The sequence below is a fragment of the Pituophis catenifer genome, unplaced genomic scaffold (assembly GCF_029215685.1).
Source record: "Pituophis catenifer annectens isolate HBS135680 unplaced genomic scaffold, rPitCat1.0.hap2 SCAF_3, whole genome shotgun sequence".
Classification (NCBI taxonomy): domain Eukaryota; kingdom Metazoa; phylum Chordata; class Lepidosauria; order Squamata; family Colubridae; genus Pituophis; species Pituophis catenifer.
This window is the reverse complement of record NW_027256883.1, coordinates 172,679,706-172,701,255: the sequence shown is the minus strand read 5'-3', so window position 1 is coordinate 172,701,255 and position 21,550 is coordinate 172,679,706. Positions and strand designations below refer to the sequence as shown.

Below are 21,550 nucleotides of genomic sequence, written 5' to 3'. Positions count from 1 at the left end.
AAATAAAATTGAATATAACCTATTCAATGTTCTCTTGCGGGTCTTGCACAATCAATAACAAATCATCAGCAGTTTGTATTTGTGTGCTTTGATTTGTAGTCCTTTTACTTTGTTATCTTGTCTAAGATCTCTGTTTAATAGTTCTGACATTAGAGGAAGAGCAAGTGAAGGCTGAGATTTAGAAAATGTAAATACGTATGATCTATTTTTCAGAATGAAACCATCATGAAGATACTCACCCTGACACAATGATGAAATGTCAGACCATTTTGAAGTGTTCAGACATATAATTGAAGAATTAATTCCAGGAATATATTCATAACCTGTGATGCAATGGTATGTCAGTTTAGTCCCAACTGGATAACTTTCTTTCAGAGAGTCTTCCTTTAGTGTCGCGTGGAGTGGTGGTACTGGAGAGGTACAGTCACCTAGAAATAAAAAAATAAAGTTTTCAAGTAGGAGTAATTAAGAGAGATGTACAATGAAAGTGTGGGTTGATTTATAAAGTGAGGGATGATTTATAAAGTCACAAACTATATGTATAAAGTATTGTAGCTAAATTTGCTTAATGATTCATCAACCATTTTTGTTTTTCTATCTGTATTGTACCAGGGCAAGTCCCATTAACGTTTGATTTTAATTACATTAGTTCTTTCGCCATAGATTTATCTACATTATTATTTGATATGGTTCTTCCCCTGTGCTGGAGTCTACTATAAAAGTTGTGGGAGGAATTAAAAGACTGGCTAGCCTGGAATCATTGCAGGGGAGGAAACCGCAGAAGACAGTTCCTTCTTGCACTTTGGAGTGCATATCTAGTTGTTCTGTAATTAGTGTAGTTAGTCTAACTAGAGTCTTATAAATAGGTGAATAGCAATAAAGATACTGCTCTGATCAACTTCCAGTATTGTTCTGATTCCTTGTGCCTGACATTCCCCGTATTTATTTAACTCCCTCCCTTTTCTCTTTGCTCCCAAACTGAAGACTCAAAAAGAAAAAAAAAAGTCAATATAATTTCTGGTACTCCTTAGTTTAATGCAACATTCTTAAATAATCTTCTGCTTGCATTTGAGCCTGTTTTCCACATATCCAAAGACAAATCGTATATATCTTCTTTCCTCTATCTGCATCTCAGTCAACATTCAAATAACTTTGTCTTTGTCACATAAAAACAATTAACTTGAAAGGAAAGCCCTATCTGTATCAAATCTCATTCTGCATAAGTTTTTTTTTTGTCAATAGCTTGAATTTCTTTTCTTTTTTTGCTGCAATGTAGTTACACCGATAGCCTGGAAAAACACCACCCCATTTAATCTCTTTAATCTACACACGTTGTTCTTACAATGTGATCTTTCATATCTGAGTCTACAAATCAAAATGTCTCTAAGGTTGTTTTTTTTTTAATTTGGTTTATATGCCGCCCTTCTCCGGAGACTCAGGGCAGCTTACAATGCGTTAAGCAATAGCCTTCATACTTTTGTATGTTTATACAAAGTCAGATTATTGCCCCCACAAACTGGGTCCTCATTTAACCTACCTTAGAAAGGATGGAAGGCTGAGTCAACCTTGAGCCTGGTAAGATTCAAACCTGCAGTAATTGCAGGCAGCTGTGTTAATAACAGGGTGCTTTAAACCACTGTACTACTAAGGCTTCTAACAAGTTTTGTGTGTTCCTAGAAGAGTAAAACCAGTGAGCATGTTCAATATTCATCAAATTCATATTAGACCTAAGGTCATTAATTTTAGGGATGAGATAAATTGTCCAATTATTTATTTGGCTTTTCTCTGCCACTCCTTTAATCCATACATTATTTTTCTTGCTACAATCCAGTAAATCTGCCAATTCAATCTTTATTTCAGAAACACTTTTCAATTTTGTCTATCTCAAGAATGTTATTTGTAATCATATTAGAAGCATTGCAAGCTCTCTGAGCAGTATCTATTTGCTGTTATATTTCCTTAACTTGTTTATTCATTTGCTCTGACATATATACCAAGACTTGTACACTGAGACTTGTATTCCCACAGAATGTTTAGCCCAGTCTGTATTTAGTTCTTGTTTAGCTTGTTTTATTAGTTGTCCAGTTACCATATCAGTGTCTGTTCTTCCTTATGGGCAGTCCTTCCCTCTGTTGAGAGCCTCCTCAATCTCCTTCAAGTTTTGCAAGGAGACTTTAATCCCTTTTCCTTTAATCCCTTTCTTTTCTGAACATACTGCTTTACTAATTTCATTATCTGATAAAACATTTAGTAAGGGAAACTGGCTATATTAAACTAGCTATATATTAACTGGCTAGTTGGATCAGAAGAAGAGCAGAAAACCTAACATGCTGTCCTCACCAGAGGCAATAGATGTGTTAATGCAATTAAAATTAGCAATAATCAATTGTGGCCGAAACCAATTTAAATTGTTTTTTCAACATTTATATTTTTCAAATAATCCATCAACAATAAAAATTAAGCAATTTTTAAGGACATTCCCAGAACTGATTCTTGGTGCATGAGTGTATAAACTATTAGTTAGTTAGTTACTTATTAGTTAGTCAACTAAAAGTGATTATTAATAAATTTATTAATATGAATCAATCAATCAATCAATCAATCAATCAATTAATAGGAATCAATTGGCTTTATTCCAAATCAAAATATCTCTACTCCTATCAAAAAATTGTTAAAGATTATACAGTTTAGTCAAATTAATAAGGATTCCCTAGCCATTTGTTCTTTAGATATATTTAAAGCTTTTGATTCTTTGAAAATACAATTTTATAATAAATATTAAATTTAAATTTGGGACTGGTTTTCATAAGATGTATGAAAATATTTATGGCTAAATAAAAGCTCAGATAAGACTATTATGATTCAGTTTCCATTATGAACTTAAGAGGTACCAAGCAGTGTTGCCCTTCATCCCCTATACTATTCAACCCAGCTATAGAAGCATTGGGAATAATATATAGATATAACTAGCAGATTTATAGGGTGATAGTGGGAAATAAGATGTGAAAAAGGGCACCCTCTCTGAATTCTATAGTTTTACATATCAGGACATAGTAAAAAGCATATGGTCCTTAGTAGTTCTTTAAAAAATGAGAAAGCCATGTGTGAAAATGTACACCTTTACTGCTTCCATAGAAAGGAAGAGGCAAAGTAGCAGCTAGGTGCTGCTAATCAAGTACTCTTTTTTTTTTAATTGAAAAGTTTTACAGAAAAAAAGAATTTTCTTCCCCCCCATATTCCCTCCACCCTTTCCCTCTCCTCATCCCACCCTCCCCACCAGACTTCCCAGAGCAAAATACAAGGTATTTCATTTAATGATCATAAACTAGATTAACCTACCTATCCTCAGACTACTAACTCCACCCCTGAAACCTTAACTCCACTATAGATAACATAATACTTCTAATACTTAACGTTCATTCATAAGCTATTTGATATTTTCTTGTCTAATACTTATTTTGAATATAATCAATCCATCTCCTCCATTCCATTAATCAAGTACTCTTGATGAATTGATCACCAGTAAGTGTGACTACCTGAAGTTTTAGGAGTTTGCTGGTCTCCACCACTGAGACTTGTATTAACAATATGTCAAAGAGGAAAGATACCAGCAATGATTGTAGAGAAGCAATTGTTGCTACCTATCAATCTAGAAAGGTTTATAAGGCAATTTCCGAATAATTTAAATATGAGTGAGGAAGATTATTCACAAGTGGAGAACATTCAAGACAATTGCCAATCTTTCCAAGAGTGGATGTCCCAGAAAATTCACTCCAAGGTCAGACCAAGGTCACAAGACTCCTGGAGCACTGTTCTTTGCACAAATGAGACCAAAGTGGAGATGTTTGGCCATAATGCACAGTGCCACATTTGGCAAAAATGAAACACAGAATATTAGGACAGACATCTCATACCAATTGTTAAGGTAGTGGAGGAATGATGACTTAGGCCTATTTTGCAGTGACAGGAGCTGAGCCCCTTGGAATCATTGTGTCAACCATGAACTTCTCTGTTTACTAAAGTATTCTAGAGTCAAATGTGAGCCTATCTATCCAACAGCTAAAACTTGGCTGACATTGGGTCATGCAACAGGACAATGATTCCAAGCACACCAGCAAATCTACAACAGAATAGCAGAAAACGAAAGACTCAAGGCATTGCAATAGCCAAATTGCAATTGCAATAGCCAAAGTCCAGACCTCAACCAGATTGAAATACTGTGGCAGGACCTCATGAGAGCTGTGCATAACAAAACCCCACAAACCACAATGAACTGAAGCAATGTTGAAAAGAACAGTGGGCCAAAATTGTTCCACAATGATACATGAGATAAATTCATACAGAAAACAATTACTATATTTCAAGTTATTGCTGTTAATGGTGGTTCTACAAGCAACTGAATCATAAGATGTACTTAATTTTTCAGACATGGCTTCTTCATTCTGGCTTTCTTTTTGTAAAATAAATGATGACATGGTATAATATGTCATGTGTTGTTCTTCATTTGAGGTTGTATTTATCTACTTTTAAGAACTACTAAGGACCAGATGATTTTTATCTTGTCCTGATACATAAAACCATAGAACTGAAAGAGGGTGCATTTTCTTTTTCATATGACTGTATATTTTAATCCTATTTGCAGGTTATATGATTTTGTCTCTCCAATGCTTCTTACTTAACAGTTATATTAAATTATATTAAGAAGGAGTTAGAGGAATTTGCAGAGGCGTAAGGACTAACAGTTAATTTCAGTAACACATATCTAATGCTTTTTATACCCCCAAAAACTCAAAAAGAAATCTCCAAAATTTATATTATATAAAATTTTACAATATTTAGGTACTGTTAACTACAAATATTAATAAAATCTTTACAAATAACTATAATAATATGGAAGAAATTAAGTAAGGAAATGAAAAATTGGGCTTCAAACCATTTCAATATTTTAGGGTGAATTGCATCAGTAAAAATGAAAATTCTTGCATGATTAAACTTTTTAATTCAATGCCTCCTATTGACAATTCCAGAAGAGGCTTTAAGGCATTGCCAAATAAATAAATAAATAAATAAATAAATAAATAAATAAATAAATAAATAAATAAATAAATAGTTTCTGTTTTCAAGCAGAAAAACTTGAGAATAAATTGAATATTTTTATATAGATCTCAGAAACAGGGAGGCTGGGTTATACCCAATTTGTCAATATATCAAGCAATACTTCATGGCATATAATTCATTTAATAATTCACCCTTCTAAATGATTCAAATTAAAATTTATGTCACAGCCAAAAAAGTGGACTTTTTTTAAAATCCAAAATCCAATTTTTCTAGAATAAAACAGATTGAAAATATTTTTAACTAAAATAATGCTTCATATTTGGAAAAATAAATGAACAATTTTGATAAGGGACATTTCTTCTTTAACTCCTTTGATATTATGATCAATTAATAGTTACGGTTTGGCAGGCTGGACTTCCAGTGATGTCGCTGTGTGATCGACACAGGGGAGCGGAGCTCCACATCCCCGCACCAAATCCTCTTCGTTGGAGGGCCCCCCAAGGGGCTAAAATCACCCTATAGGGGTGACATACAAGGAAGGGCATCCTGCAGGTCGCAGAGAGCAGTGGCTGTCCTGCTGGACCCAGTGTTTCTTCCCTCTCTGCCTAAGACAAAGATGAGGTGGCCACCAGAAAAAGAGGCTCTCTGGAATGTTTTTAAGTGCCAATTAAAAAGAGGCAGAGAGAAGCTGCACCCTAACAGGAAATAAGTAAAAGCTATAAAATACGAAAAGACTGGATGTGTAAATCATACTGGCATGACTTTGAATAGGCATTTTAAAATGCTGGACATTTGACTGTTTATTGGATATTCTGCTTGAATCAATTTGAAATAAATAACTGGCAGAATAATTTTAAAGTGGTTTTTTAACATTAATTTTTAAGCTGAAGGCGCCATCTATTGGTGAATAGATATATAATATGCCATACTCCTAGAATAATAAAGTAACCTTGGAAAATTTTGATAAGAGAAGAACAACACCTGGAGGTCTGCTGTATTATCTACTGTTCTATACTTATTTACTTTACGGTTACTAGAGAATCAAACTTGAAAACCTGGAGGATAGCTAATGGAATGACTTTGAATACTGGAACTGATTAGCAATTTAAAGAACGGATCTAAAGAGTTATTTGGAAAAGCCCCTGGACTATATAAATTCAGCCTTAATCGGCACCAAGGCCACACCTGGTGTGCTACTGACCACCTTCACTGAGTGTCTAAGCGGTCTTATAGCCTCCTTTCAGCCCCCCACCCTTATCCCTGGTAGAGTTTCCCGGAGGAAGGGAGCCCCTTGGTTTAACTCACAGTGCAAACAAGCCAGGAACCATATGAGATTTATATATTCTGGCCACAAACGAACAGGTTCATCGAGCCCCCCCCCCCGCTTATTTCGAGGCCAAGAAGGCATACAAGCTAGCCCTTTCAAGAGCTAAGCAAGACTGGCACCGGCTAAGGTGGAACGCATTACTAGAGGCCATGAAATCCAGCAACCCTCGAGATTTCTGGAGTCTGTTAAACAGGAGGCCAACTAGTAGGCTCACTCATTCGATCTCTGCCACTACATGGGAACTCTTTCTACACCGAGTCTTTTAAGACACTGACGTGCCAGTTTCTTCGACCTCAGGCTCCCTTCCTAACCACCTTCCCAGATGGCCTCCTGTCGAACCATCCACGATTGCCAAGCTAATCGGACAACTCAAACTTCAAAAAGCTCCCGGCCCGGATCTCATCCCAGCTGAAGCCATTCTAGCCCATAAGGACTGGTGGACCCCAGTTCTTACCGAGGTATTCAATGCGATCAACCAAACAGGCCTTATCCCCAAGCTCTGGAAGAATGCCATAATCATCCCAATACATAAGAGAGGCGCCCACTCAAATCCTGGCAACTTCCATATCAGTCTTCTTTCAATTTTGGGGAAACTCTATGCCCGCTATCTCCTGTCCAAACTGGAGTGCTGGACTGAAGAGGCCGACCTGCTCAATTATGAGCAGGCGGGATTCCATCCAGACCACTCTACAAATGACCATGCTCTGATCCTTCATCATCTTGCCGTAAAATATTCTATCCCCAGGAAGGGTCGTCTCTGCATTCCCTTTATAGATCTAAAGGCTGCCTTCGACAGCATCCCTAGAGTTAAACTGTGGGCCAAACTTTCCGCCTAGGGTATTGACAAAAGATTACTCTGGCTTATCTCCCAACTGCACGACAGAACAGAAGCAAAAGTGCGCCTTACCCCTCAGGGGGATCTCTCTAATGCTATCCCCATTAACAAGGGGGTTAGGCAGGGGTGTATACTGGCACCCTTTCTCTTTAACTTATATATCAGTGACTGGAGAAAGGCATTTTCGGATCACATGGTCTACATCCATGCCCCTAGATTAGCTGATTATAGATGTCCGCTCCTCCTCTACGCTGACGATGCCGCAATACTTTCATTTTCCCGAGTGGACCTATGTAGAGCCTTAAAAATCCTTTCTGCTTATTGCTCTGCTAACCAACTCCATATAAACCACTCTAAGTCTAAAATCATGGTTTTTGCAAGAAGCAGGAAAATTTATCATTGGAACCTTGATGGCATCCCAGTGGAACAGCTCCACAGATTTCAATATCAAGGTATCCTCTTTCAATCCAATACCAAGTGGCCTGCACAGATTAAGTATCTCTGTAATAAGGCTAAGATTTCCACCCATGCCCTCGTGCAATTTTTTCATACTGAGGGAGCTCATCACATCCCCTCAGCAATAAAAGTCTACAGGGCAAAGGTGATAGCTGCTATGGCACCCACCTCTGGGTCCAATCCAACATCTCCTCTCTTGAGTCTGTCCACAGCTGGTTCCTACGCCGTTTGATGGGAGTCCCTCCCTGCGTAAGTAATGCTGCAATTCGTTTGGAACTGGGCATATACTCACTTGCTACAATCTTGTGGAAACGTGCAATTGGCTATTGGTTGTCCCTGTGGACTAGACTCCCAGGCTATTACCTAGGCCAATGCCTATGGTGGGACCCATTTCATAGTCCCTGGGCCCATAATATCCATACAAAACTTTTGAAGATCAGGATTTCCCCCATTGAAGGTTTTATATTAGGCCCTGATGCTGCCAACTCATTGATTTTTCAACAGCTGGATGACATTGATAGACAAGTAAATCTGGTAAACGGATCAGGAACATGTTCACCGTTTTCCCTTGGTATTGTTCCCTCGCCTCACCCTCCGCCTTATCTCTCCGCATTACACTCTATCAAACATAGGCTCGCATTTATGAAGGCACGATTTAATGTGATCCCCTCAAATGTCCTCGACAGTAGGCTCTCAGGGGGAGTAAAATCCATCTATTGTACATGTGATGGCCGATCCCCGGAATCTCTGTTCCACATTACATTCGTATGTCCCCACTACCGAGACATAAGATTCATTTCTCCTATTTCCCAGAGATTCCCTGGTTCACTTGATCTGTTCAGCCTTTATTTCCTACTCCAGGACACAGACCCCAATATAACTCCAAAGGTGGCAAAAAATTTTGCCGCAGTTGTGGCTGAAAAAAAATGGGGGAAGAGACGGGTAACCCCTACGGCAGAGGATCACTAGTACTGACAGTACAGATTGTATCTGAGGCAGTAGATGGTGTACTGTCACATGATCGATTTATATTTGTAAAATATACTCCCCTTCTATGTGTAGTTTAATTTGGTCTCTGACCGCAATAAAAGCTTACTACTTACTACTATAAATGGAACCTATTGACTAACTGTGATATAAAGAACCATAACTATTGTATCTTCTGATGAACAATGATAAGATTTAGTAATCTGCTGGCTTTAGGAAGTCAAAAGAATAGACTCTAGAGCGGTGACAGATTACTGACAAAACATTGACTATTATTTGGACTTTTAAAGACAAGGCAAGATGGCTCTTCAGGAAGAATCAGGGGCACTTCAAAAAGAAACTATGTTGTTACTCCAAAACATTTACGACACTATGATGGGGAACTTCAGGGAGATAAAGGATTTACTACATAACATAACTGGAAAGACTGAAAATGTGCAACAAGGAATAATGAATCAAGATAATAAAATCCAGGAAATGGGAGATAACTGGAAGCTTAGAGGATGAGATAGAACAGATCACATAACAAATAGAACAAGGAGAAAAGAAAGAGGAGATAATAAAGTTGGATGAAATAAAGTTGGGAGAATATATATTAGGTGGTAGAAAAATGGAATTCAATAAATCAAAAAATATTTTTGGAAAAAAGACAGAGGATTTTGCTGCCGTGGGTAGACTGGCAGCAAAAAATAGTGGAGATGGAAATAATGGTTGGCTTGAAATGAATGACATAGATGAGGACCCAAGGGAGAACTATGGGAGGCAAGTTAAAAAGAGAAGAAGTAAAACTTCCAACAGGGTGAGAGATGATTGATAGAAATATATTTTAAAAAATAATAATAATAAGATTGGCTATACTGAGAATTAGAATAGAGTAAGAAATTAGAAACGGGGAATATTGTTATACATATTTTTACATAACACATTTAAAGTGAATGTTAGAGATTAAGATCTCCTTGTCAGAGATCTAATTGAAGAGGAGGACATGGACCTGGCATGTATCACGGAGACCTGGTTAGGGCTGGAGGGTGGTGTCCCTTTCATTGATTTATGCCCCCTAGGTTTCTGTGTTTTGCACCAGCCACGACTCCAGGGTAGGGGCGGGGAGGTGGCGGTTGTTATTAGGGAAAGTCTTAGTCCTAGAGAGGTCACTGTTCCTCAGATAGGCGGGTGTGAGTCCCTCCTTCTGAAATGGGACCCTGGAGTTCAGTCGGGTCTGTTGGTTACGTACCTATCTCCCAGCTGCATAGTCTCAGCCATGCCCGCACTGCTAGATGTCCTCACAGAATTGATAGTTGAACTCCCCAATCTTCTGGTTGCGGGAGATTTCAATCTGCCATCGGGTGGGGAGACATCTGAGTCAGTCCTGGGAGTTCATATCCTCCATGATGGCCATGGACCTAACTCAGGTTGTACAGGGCCCAACTTATAAGGGAGGACACACACTCGACCTAGTTTTTCTCTCTGGAAAGTGGATAAATAATCGTGGTAGGGGAAACTTGTCAACTTATCCCCTATCATGGTCCAATCATTCCCTTCTCAGGCTGGACTTTCTCTCCGTCACCCCTCACTGCTGGGAGGCGGAACCGGTGAGATTATTCCGCTCCAGGTGCCTGATGGACCCGGAAGGGTTCTTGACGGAGCTTGGGTCTTTTCCCACCACGAGTCGTCTGAGGCCCTGGGAACGGCCTGGGAACAGGCCGCAGTCGGGGCCTTGGATCGAATCGCGTCTTTGCGGCCTCTGACCCGACGCAGATCCCGGGTGGCTCCTTGGTTCACCATGGAGCTCAGGGAAATGAAGCGTTGGAGAAGACGCCTGGAGGGCAGTTGGAGATCCACCCGATCTGAATCCGACTGAACACAGCTAAGAACCTATATTAGGTCTTATCTTATGGCAATGGAAGTGGCAAAGCGCCAATATTTTGCCACTCTCATTGCATCTGCAGAAAATCGCCCAGCTGCTCTGTTTAGAGTGACCCGCTCTCTTCTCAATCATGAAGCGAGGGAGGACCTCTTGCAGGGTAGAGCTGAGGATTTTGTACAGTTTCTGCAAGATAAAATCACTCAGATTCAGACTGGGTTGGACTCCGACTGGGCAGAGTCTGACGAGCTGACGGGGGCCTATCCTGAATGAAACAACTGGGTTGAGTTTGAGCCTGTTTCGTTGGATGAAGTGGACAGGATCATGGGTCGACTGGGTGCCTCCACATGCAATGATATTGATGATATTGATGTATGTTTAAAAATTAAAAAAAACTTTACCCCAATAGTTATGGTTTGGCTAAAATTATATCTTTGAGAGCTTATAAAACTAAGACTAAAAGATTTTTATAGCAAAGATGAACCTCTCAATAAAGATAATGTAGAGCAACAAATAGGTGATAAACTACTGTGGCCTTTTGGTATCAGTTTAACTCTCTTCTGGGCAATAGACATATTAGAGCTTTGTTAATATGATCTTATATTAATTTTGAGAATTTAATATCCCATTATTTGGGACAACAACAACAAAACATTTTCAGAAATGTATAGTTACTGATCTTGATAATCCCATACAAGAGACATATTAGCAGCAGTTATAGAAGCTGTGTGGATAGCAATAGCAATAGCACTTAGACTTATACAGTTAGTCCCCAATTTATGACCACAATTGAGCCCAAAATTTCTGTTGCTAAGTGATACATTTGTTAAGTGAATTTTGCCTCATTATATGACGTTTGTTGCCATAGTTATTAAATAAATCATTGCAGTTGTTGTTAGTAACATGGCTGCTAAATGAATCTGGCTTCCAAGCATTTCTCCCCAAGATGGCAGCTGAGAAGTAAGAGGCTTTCTTTCTCTTACTCATGATCTGCTGTGTTTGCTGCCAGAACTGGTTCTTTGACAGTCTTGGTGCCTGGATTTGAATGGGGGCACTTAGAAATGATCCAAGACAACTTTTGGATGGCTGTGAAAACACCTAGGAGGGGGAATCTTGAAGATTGCAGCTCCTTATGGGAGCAGCTGATGTTTACACCTCTTCCTACCGACAGAATGTTTTCGTAAGTATGCCTGGGACTTTTAAATTCACTTTTTGAAGTTCTGTTTTTCTTTTTATCTTTAAAGGGTAATTGGCCAGCTGAATGCTGATTTATTTTAACCCCTGCTGGATTATTTCTGTTTTCTTTTTTGCTTTCTTTCTTTGATTTATTTGACTGCTCTTATGAATTTCTGCTTTTTGTAGGGAAACACAGCTCGTGACTCCAGATTTGTATTTTATTAACCTACAAGAACTTTTTGGATCAAAATAGTCAGAAAATATTTCCTCTGTCTTCTTTGCTTGCTCTTTGAGCAACAACATATCAGATTACGAAGAGAAGAATGAGGCTGACACTCAAGAATCTGCTAGCAACATGCAATCTTTAACTGAATTTTTAAAAAAGAGTTTGATGAATTTATAAAGACCGTGCAAAGCATTTTTTTAAAAAAACAATAGACAATAAATAGTTTAAACCTACAAGAAGAATTTATTTTCAAAGTAGCAGATTCGTTGAGAAGAAAAATAGACACAGAAACAGATGGTGGAAAACATTAAGAAGAAATGTGATTTACTAGCGGTAAACTGGCCAGGAAGAAATATAAGAAATAATAGAGCTGACTCCATATACTTTTCGGAAGCTTAACACTGTGTTTTTGTATAATAGCAGAAAACTCTAGGTGGACAAATGGCAAATGGATTTATAAGGAGTTTGAAGGAGAGTGGTAAATGGATTTAATACATCTTATTGAGGAATGATTTTATCTGGTTTTGTTGGGGAAGATAGATTGGCTTTGGAGATTGGACATTGTATTCAATTAATTAGCAATTGGAAAGAGATGATATAAAGCAACAAACATAGATATTTTATCTGGGACCAATTAGAGTTAATATTTGGGATTTGGGATTGAAGCCATGGTAAATTTTCTATGAGTTGATTACAATAACAGTTTTTTAACAGAGGCTTTTAGAATTTCAGTTTTATCTTTCTCTTATTGTTCACAATTTTTATTACTATATACAATATATTCATTATTATTGTTTTTTTCTGTTAGCTATTTTATTATTAATATTGTATATAGATGACAGGCTAACAATTTGTAAATAGATTGAATAGTTTAATATTTTTTTAAAAAAATTGGCTTCTTTTGCAAGGGATGGGAAACCAGCATTGCTGTATTATATTAATCAGCGTTCAACTCGGAAAGACGTTATGTATATATGTGGTAGTCTTTTTTTTCCCCCTAAAGACACCTTTTAATGTATTTTCTGTGTTTTTTATTCTTTTGTCCTTTTTAAAATATTTTGGCGCGTTGTATTTTAACCTTTGTTGAATAAACTAAAAATTTTCCAAGGAAGTGAATCTGGCTTCCTCATTGACTTTGCTTGTCAGAAGGTCACAAAAGATGACCACATGATTTATCTTATTAATAAGAATAAGCCCTCCCAGAAATATTTAAACTCATGCGCAGCCATTTCCTCTGGTTAGGATTAAGGGAGACAGAGCTGGAAATCAGGTAAAATGGCAAAATGGGCCCCATCTTGCTCCATGCAACCCAAAATAATAAGACATACCCAAAAATAAGGCCAAGCATTTATTTTGGGGTTCAAAAAAATATAAGACAGGGTCTTATTTTCGGGGAAACACAGTAGTACCTGACATTTTATTTAGATGATGCTGAATATATTTTGTATTTCCTTTATTTCTTTTTAGAACTTATTTTGGAATTATGTTAATGCAGCTATCTGATATTATAAAAGCAAAAATAAATAAATAAACTACATAATTATATATATAAAAAGAAAAGACACAGAAACCTTTTCATGCTCTTCTATTTTTAAATAGAAGAGCATTAAATATTTCTATTTCTAGTATTTCTATGTAGAAATACTAGATAAGAATCAACTGTAAAGCACACTCAAGGATGCTGGTGATGGAGAGCGACAGACAGACAGAGAGAAACAGAGAGACAGAGAGAGTGAACTTGTCCAAAATCACATTTTTACAAGCCACAAACTGATGTAAATGTCAGAAATCCAGCGTCAGGAGAACAGTATCAAAGCAGTCAGACAGTCTCCTGTCTACAGGCAGAGAGACTTTCTCCATATTGACCAGGAAGTCCCAATGTAAAGAATAATTGAATAACATAAAGAATAATTAGAATGTCAGATAACATGTCTTTATAGAGGCAAGTAATCCCTCCCCCCTCCACAAGCAACACAAACCTTGCTTTTAAAAGGTAGCCTCTGGCAGGCATTCAAAGACTCTGCCACTTACCTTGAACCTCAGGCAGCCAAAAGAGTGCTGGCAGAAACAGCCAAGCCCACATTGGAAGGCTACTCTGGCAAGCTTGAAAAAACATCATTTGAAAAGCAAAACACCTGAACTCTCCACAAGAGCATCTGGGAGAATGAACATCAGGGTCGGGCAGCGCAGCAATATGCTCAAGGCAGCACCTGACAAACAAGGGTAGGGCACCCTTGACGGAAGAAAAATCACCTTTCTTATCTATTAGGCCGAACCTTCTTTTCACAGATAAAAATTATAAGAAATGAATTCCAGGAAATAGTTTCTCCTGGAGTTTGTCTTCTGCTTGCTCATTAGTCATGGAATATGAAGACATTGTTTCAAATAGTTTCCTTCCAAGACTCATCGCCTTTTGTATATTCTTAGACCTGATTTGTGGTGTTTTTTAGATGAGTGGACCAATAGGACGCATATTCCATATTCTGACATGTCTATTTTTAATAACCAGAGAACTACAGAGAAATATCACTTACTAAAGAATAATGTTTGCAGTTTCAATTCTTTGGTTTGCTTCCTGTGAGCCATTGCTAGCTGATCAGTGTAAAGAAATACTGCTTAAATTCCCTACCCTTAAATTGTTTGTATTTGTAATTTATGACAGTGATATAAATTTTCTATTTGTTTTGTGACAAAGAGAAACTAACCAATTAGAAGATGGTGCTACCTGGAAGAGGTGAGATGCTTTAAAGACTTGGCAAAAAGGACTACATTTCAACTTCTGTACATTCAAAAGCCCCATTTTTGAAGTATTGCACAGTTTTCCAATATATTACTGTTCAACTCAAAATTCTGTTTGAGTTCTGGAATACTAATGCTTTGGATTGCAAAGGAATCCCAAGGTTTCCATATTCTTTTTGACTCAAGAATTACACCAGCAGTATTATGAGGGAAGAACTGAAATAGAATGTAAAATAAAACTTAATTTTTACAAAAATGCTAGAATTGTGTGCATTCAGAAGCACCTCTGGCACTACATTTTTTTTAAATGGACCATTTACTGGATATTCAATACAATTGATTACTACCATGTCAAATAAGCAAATACATCAAATTATTGCAGAAAACTTGATGGATTTGAACTTTGCATTTCATGGCATGGTGCCTTGTGTTTTATCCCATTCTGAAACTACGTATCAGATAGATTCAGAAATCATTTGGATTTTGGTGCAGTATAATGTATAAACTCAGTTTATAAATCATGCTTTATAGCCGTGATGGCGAACCTATGGTCCATGTGCCAGAGGTGGCACGCAGAGCTCGCTCTGTGGGCAAGTGCACCATCGCTCCAGCTCAGCCAGTTGGTCGTCAGCCTTCCAACGTGTGCATGTGAGCCGGCCAGCTGGTCGTCAGGTTTCTGGTGCTCTGGCCGTGTGCATCTTCCGATTTGGGCACTCTGTGCCTCAAAGGCTCGCCATCACTGCTTTATAGTGTAGCTATATCCAAACAAATTATAATGGTGTCAAACAAACTATAATTAAAACAAATCATGGCTCAGCACAATGTACTTATTGTTCTCAGTACAGTCTATAACTGTACTGTACAGTATAGGCCATCCTTTATTGGCATTATGGTTAGGCAAAAACTCTATTTACGGTATGTAATCCAGATTTGCAATGAAGGTGTAATAAGTGAGTGTGCAAAATCACCCCTGGATAAAGACCACTGGTTATGGAGTAAACTTCAGAGGAGGCCTCCATCTTTCTGCTTCCCAAGATTTGATCTCTTATTTTAGTCTCCTCCAGTAAAGAAATTTAAGTAAATGGGATCCTAATCTGTAATTATCAACAAGACAATCAAGTACCACATTCTGCAAGGATAAATCTAGCCAAATCAGAAGGGGGAATCAGGTGTGTAGGAAAATTTTTAATTCACTGGACCAAAATTGTTTGTGTACATATTTCTCTTTTGAAGAAACTGAGTTATTACCATTTAACTAAAATATATAGGAATATTTCCAATAACTTAGTCAACAACTCCTAAGACCTGGGGAAGGGGTGAGGTGACTGCAGCTTTGTTCTGTACTGTAGCTCAGGGGCTTTTTGCAGCCCCAGAGCATAGCATGCCAAGAGATCTCTAAGTTGTGGTATGGCAAACAGTCGCAGAACCACACAGTTCTGGGGCTGCTTGCTACCCCACAAGCTAGGTTGCAGGGTAACCAAAATGGCACAATAGGTGGAATAGATAGGTGAGTGAATTCTCTGTGTTACATGAATTCTTTGCAATAAATCAGTGTTCCACTTCAGATGTACTTTATGTTTGAGGTAGGATATGTTGTGAAGCATGCTTGTGTGATAAAACAATCCCACGTCTTTCAGCATAGTGGTCAGATCAATAATCTGAGTATAAATCCAATTATTATTTGTTCAATAAGGCTTTGCTATACTGTATACTCTATCCAATCCTTGGAACAATGATCATGTATTGTGTGGGCTGTGACCCTTTAAAACATTTACAATTCTATGGAAAGGCATATTAGAGACATATGTCTCTAATATCTAAACCAACTGCCTAGCTGTTCGGGTCATAGTACACTTCCTGCTTTTCTGAAAGAGGACTTTAGCATTATCAACTCTTTTTTTATATTCTAATTGCTTGGGGTTGTAGTCTTCTGCTCCACAATGTTGTTGTTTACCAGAGCAAAGCTGTTCACATTATGAGAAACATTTTCCAGGTTATATTTGTGGCTGCAAATGAAAAAGAACTTTAAGAGCCATTTTTTCTGGAGTTATACCCAAATTGAATATATAACTTTACCAGTGGTGGGTTTCAAATTTTTTTACTACCGGTTCTGTGGGCGTGGCTTGGTGGGCGTGGCACAGCTTGGTGGGCGTGGCTTGGTGGGCATGGCAGGGGAAGGATACTGTAAAATCTCCATTCCCTTCCCAATCCAGGGGAAGGTTACTGCAAAATCCCCATTTCCTCCCGATCAGCTGGGATTTGGAAGGCAGAGAATAGATGCGGGTGGAGCTAGTCAGAATTTTTACTACCGGTTCTCCGAACTACTCAAAATTTCTGCTACTGGTTCTCCAGAACTGGTCAGAATCTGCTGAAACCCACCTCTGAATTTTAATCAAGATAATTCCTGGGACTTTTTCATCTCAGATTTCTGGACATCATATCACAGATTTAAAATCCATTCTTCTGCTTTTATCTTTTTGGTTTCTGGAAGAAATGGCATCTGAAATTTCTTCACTTACATTTATGATCAAATATAATTTTAATACATGCATATATTCAGGATTTTGGAAGAAAGACTGTATTCTTCACTCACAGCAGTTGAAATTACCTAACTATGTTGTTTCTCTAACTATCTGAATGATATTAATATCTCAAGTTCTTCAATTTTTTTAAAAATCACATAAAGTATAGAATAGGTTGAAGTTACAACTGGAAAAGAAGCTGGGTCACAGCTAAATATGCACACAGAATTTCTGGATACCTTATTTCAACAATCTTAGAGAAGTATTATAGACAGGATCCCTAGACCAAAAGATATTCAGGATTGGGAATTTCTAAAACTTAAATATTAAAGTACAATAAAAATGCATCTGAGGGAGTAAAAACATTATTACCTTTCCAGTCAATTGGACAACCCTTTTTAGTGCTATAGAAACATACTTTACAAAGAAACCACAAATTTAAGAGCTATGTTCAAACCAGTCATTATCTATTGGCTTTCCTCCTTCATTTACTTGGGGAATAGATTTAATATTTTAAATAATTTTATTCCATTACAGGCTTTTGTATATTCTCAGATCTGATTTCGGGTATTTTTCAATTGCATTGGGGCAACAGAATGTGGGTTTTTTTGGTCCTGCATGTCTGTTTTTAATAAGGATAGAACTATAGAGAATGTTTTTGATTAAAATTAAAACTCTTTGCCATTTCAATATTTTTCATTGCTTCTTGTGAATCACCACATATGTACATACATTACTACCGGTATTTCCTTTTGTGAATGCAGCATTGTATAGAGTGCAAAAGAGAGTCCTTGACTTTTTCAATACAATGCAATGTGAGATATTTTTATTTTTGAGATTTTAGGGAGTTACTGCAAATCAAATTGGAATTGTTGAATGAATCATTTTTTTTCAAATTCCTTGGCAGATGTAATATATTAATTTCTGCACGTAATTCATTGTCCTGAATCATAGTTTTTATGAGCTCAAGGGTTGGGCAAAGAGATTTTGAGATTCTATCAGCTTTAAAATGTAAGTTTATACTAAATTTAAATTAGCGTAGGTTTATTAAACAGCTCCTGGAACCTGTTGAAAGAAATTTTGTTAATCATAGTTGTGTTTCAGTAGTCAAAATAATACTGGGATGAAGGAATTATGATCAATCTTTCTTTCTCTCAGTCTTCTGAGTAAGGAGATGAATGAAATCTCTGTATGTAGTAGAAGCAGCTAACTGGAAGCAGTTAGCTGCCCAAAGTTGTTTTTAGACTAAGATAGATGGCATATAACTTTAATAAATAAATGAACGGTCAGCTGACTAACCTTGCAGAAGCATATGTGCAAGATTTCCAGTTCTGACAGTATGTTTGGAGATCTACTTGAGGCATGTGAAGATTCTCAGCAGAAGCTGCTCCAGATGCTTTTTTCCAGCAGCTGATTGCATCTCTCTCTGCATATGCCCCTATTCCCCCAATAATTTACTCACTGAACACTTGATTCAAATGGATATACTTTAACATTAGAGAAAGAGTAAAAAACCTGACAGCATATTGGCAGAATAATTCATGTTTTGACTTGACATGAATGAAGGTTTCATCTCTACTTCATTAGAATAAAGGAATCATTTTAGTTAAATTATTTATTTAATAATGACATGTATTTAATTACAACCTGTGACTCTACTGAGAATATTTGTAGCTCAGGGTCATGGTGGTGATGATGGCAGTCATCCAAGATTGCACTCATCCATTTAGTATGAATAATAAATATGGTGCTTTTTCTCAAATCTGGTGTCTTTCAAATGTATGGACATCAACTTAAAGGTTGTTTTTGAATATGGAATGTATCGGAACAACAGGCAGGAATGCCTACAACTGATAGACTCTAGATAGAAATGGACTTGTGGTGTAATTTGCCTTCCTAAATTATTGTTATTGTATTTAACATGACTACTGGCAGACACATAATTAGAGCAAGTATTTTTTTAAACAACAAGAAGAAGCAGAGGAAATTAGAAATATTATCCATTGCCCAGAAATAATGTCCCTTGCTCAGAATACTATGCAGCCTACTCTATTCTTTTAGGCATCTTCCAGTGTTGCTAAAAATAAATAAACTATTGTCTACCTTAATCTGACTTCTTTTGGAAAGGGTGTTACATTGTTATTAGTATTAGGAGAAGAGAATCACAATGAGTAAAATAATGTATAAAACAGAGTCACGTGTGATTAAAGATAGAGAAGACTCAGAATATTTTAAAATATGAAATGATTTTTATTATTGGTTGGAGAAGAGATATAAATGATTAATTATATAAATATGTAAAAATATGTGGATGTGTTGAATATTATGTAAGTGATGAATTGATATTGTGGACTGGATAAGGATCAAGATAGAAGTAATGACAACTATACAGAAAAAGAAAGAACTTTGGAAGATAACACTGAGATGTCACAGGGAAGAGAAAACTGATGTATTAAATGTTTGTTTGTTTAAAAAATAAAAAACTTTTTAAAAAAGCAGAGTCATATGTAGGGATCTTGGTGTCCTCTGACTTTGGTCTTGGTAGTTTCTTGATTAGGTTACTATTTACTCATAGCTTGTTTATCTGTGTTGGTGTTCTTATACAGCTTCTCTTAGAGTAAATTGAAACTATGCAGTCAGGAAAAAATTGATAAGATCTATGATTCTGGATATTTCAATCTTGGTGTATTTGGTTATGTCAGGCGTACTGCGTGCACACCCGAGACAATACACAACACACCTGACCTAACCAAATACACCAAGAATCATGGATCTTATCAACCTTTGATAAAATTGTTAAACTTTTAGTTTAATAGACAAACGTATCAACAAATCAAAGGAACACCTACTGAATCATTGATTTCGAGATGCATAACTGAGACTGTAATAAACGTCTGGAATCTATAGCACTCCCATAGTACAATCCAAAGTTTGGATCCAGTATGTAGATAGCAGTGACAGGGCAAACCACTGCCTTTTGTTTCCAATTAGGATTTTGCCTTGTAACTAAGCAGTTCATGCAGGAATTCTTTTTCTTTTCCTTCTCGCCCACAAGTTATCTAAAGGAGCATATCGTTATTATTATTCCTAGCATCCTTTGCTAACCTTCCCTTTTTTGAGCTTTCACTTTTCTGACACTGGCTGTATTTGTTTTCTGGACAGTTGCTATTTCCTGAAACTCATTATGATATTTTTAAGAAGGAACCTTTGGTCATTACAAAAGCTTTCAACTCGGTATCATCACAGTTTTCTCAAAGGCTATCATAAGCCACTAAAGCTGGATGACTTTGGACCTGTCACTCTCTTTTGGCACAATTCACCTCATAGGGTTTCAGTTGTGAAGAAAATAGGAGGAAAGTCTGTTGGATATGGTTGCTGTTTTGAGTTATTTCTAAAATAGTAATAAAGATGAGATACAAATAAATTAAATTAATAAATTAAATATTCTGAATGTTACTGTTTGGAAGTACAGACAGACTAAAAGAATTTGGGACACTTTCACAATCTTACACAGCATCAGGTCATGTGGGCCCAATTTTCCACCTTTTAACTTTGCACAACAAACAGGCTGATGCTATATTGACCATCAGGGAAACACTTTGTTACCTTCTTTTCCATTTCCTGACAACTGCACACCTCAACAATTATAATTTCCTTCTTCCTTCCTTATTTCAACTCTGCCATGACAATTAGGTAGTTGGACATTTTGATACATTTCAAGCTACCTATCTCCCTATCCATGGCTTTTCGCAGCCTTGGGTTTTTAACAGATATAATAAATTATTCTTAAGCCAGAGATGACAATTTTGTAAAGATGTAATAACTACCTGATCTCAAAGTTACCAAATGCTGAATAAAGATTATATATTCATGGAAGGGCAAAAAGAAAAAGGATGTTTAGACTATAGTGGGCATTAAAGGTAATTTGTGCATTCTCACTAGCAGTGGGCAATCAGTTATTCTGCATGGTTTCCTTGTAGCTTTCATTAAAGATCTTGGGCATTGCTTCTGAGTCTCCTGTCAAGACCAGCCAGGAGACAAGCTAGGTCAAGCAGCAATAAAGATTACTGATTTACTGTCAAGTCCTGGTCAAAGGAGTTTGATAGCTGTCACTAGTTTTCTTTAGTAACATTGATAACACGATGGATCGTTTGTGAATCTGGCATCAATATTAGAGTCAGTGATCTGGTATATGCACTAAATTTATTATGTTTTCCATATTAGCAATTTTTTTAAAAAAATGTGATCATTTCTCTAACTTCATTACCACTCCTGGATTTCATATCTCACCTTATATTTTGAGAATGAGAAAGCATATATTTTGTGGGAATATCAAAGAAATAAGGTTTCATGGCAATGATCA

General features: G+C 37.0%; 1 long non-coding RNA gene across 1 annotated transcript; it reads left to right on the top strand.

Annotated features, from left to right (window-relative positions):
- Window positions 1-244: 244 nt before the first annotated feature.
- LOC139315357 (uncharacterized) lies at window positions 245-13,033 on the top strand. Its single transcript, XR_011600270.1, has 3 exons — window positions 245-336; window positions 11,534-11,704; window positions 11,887-13,033. It is a non-coding gene; the product is annotated as an uncharacterized lncRNA (long non-coding RNA).
- Window positions 13,034-21,550: the final 8,517 nt, after the last annotated feature.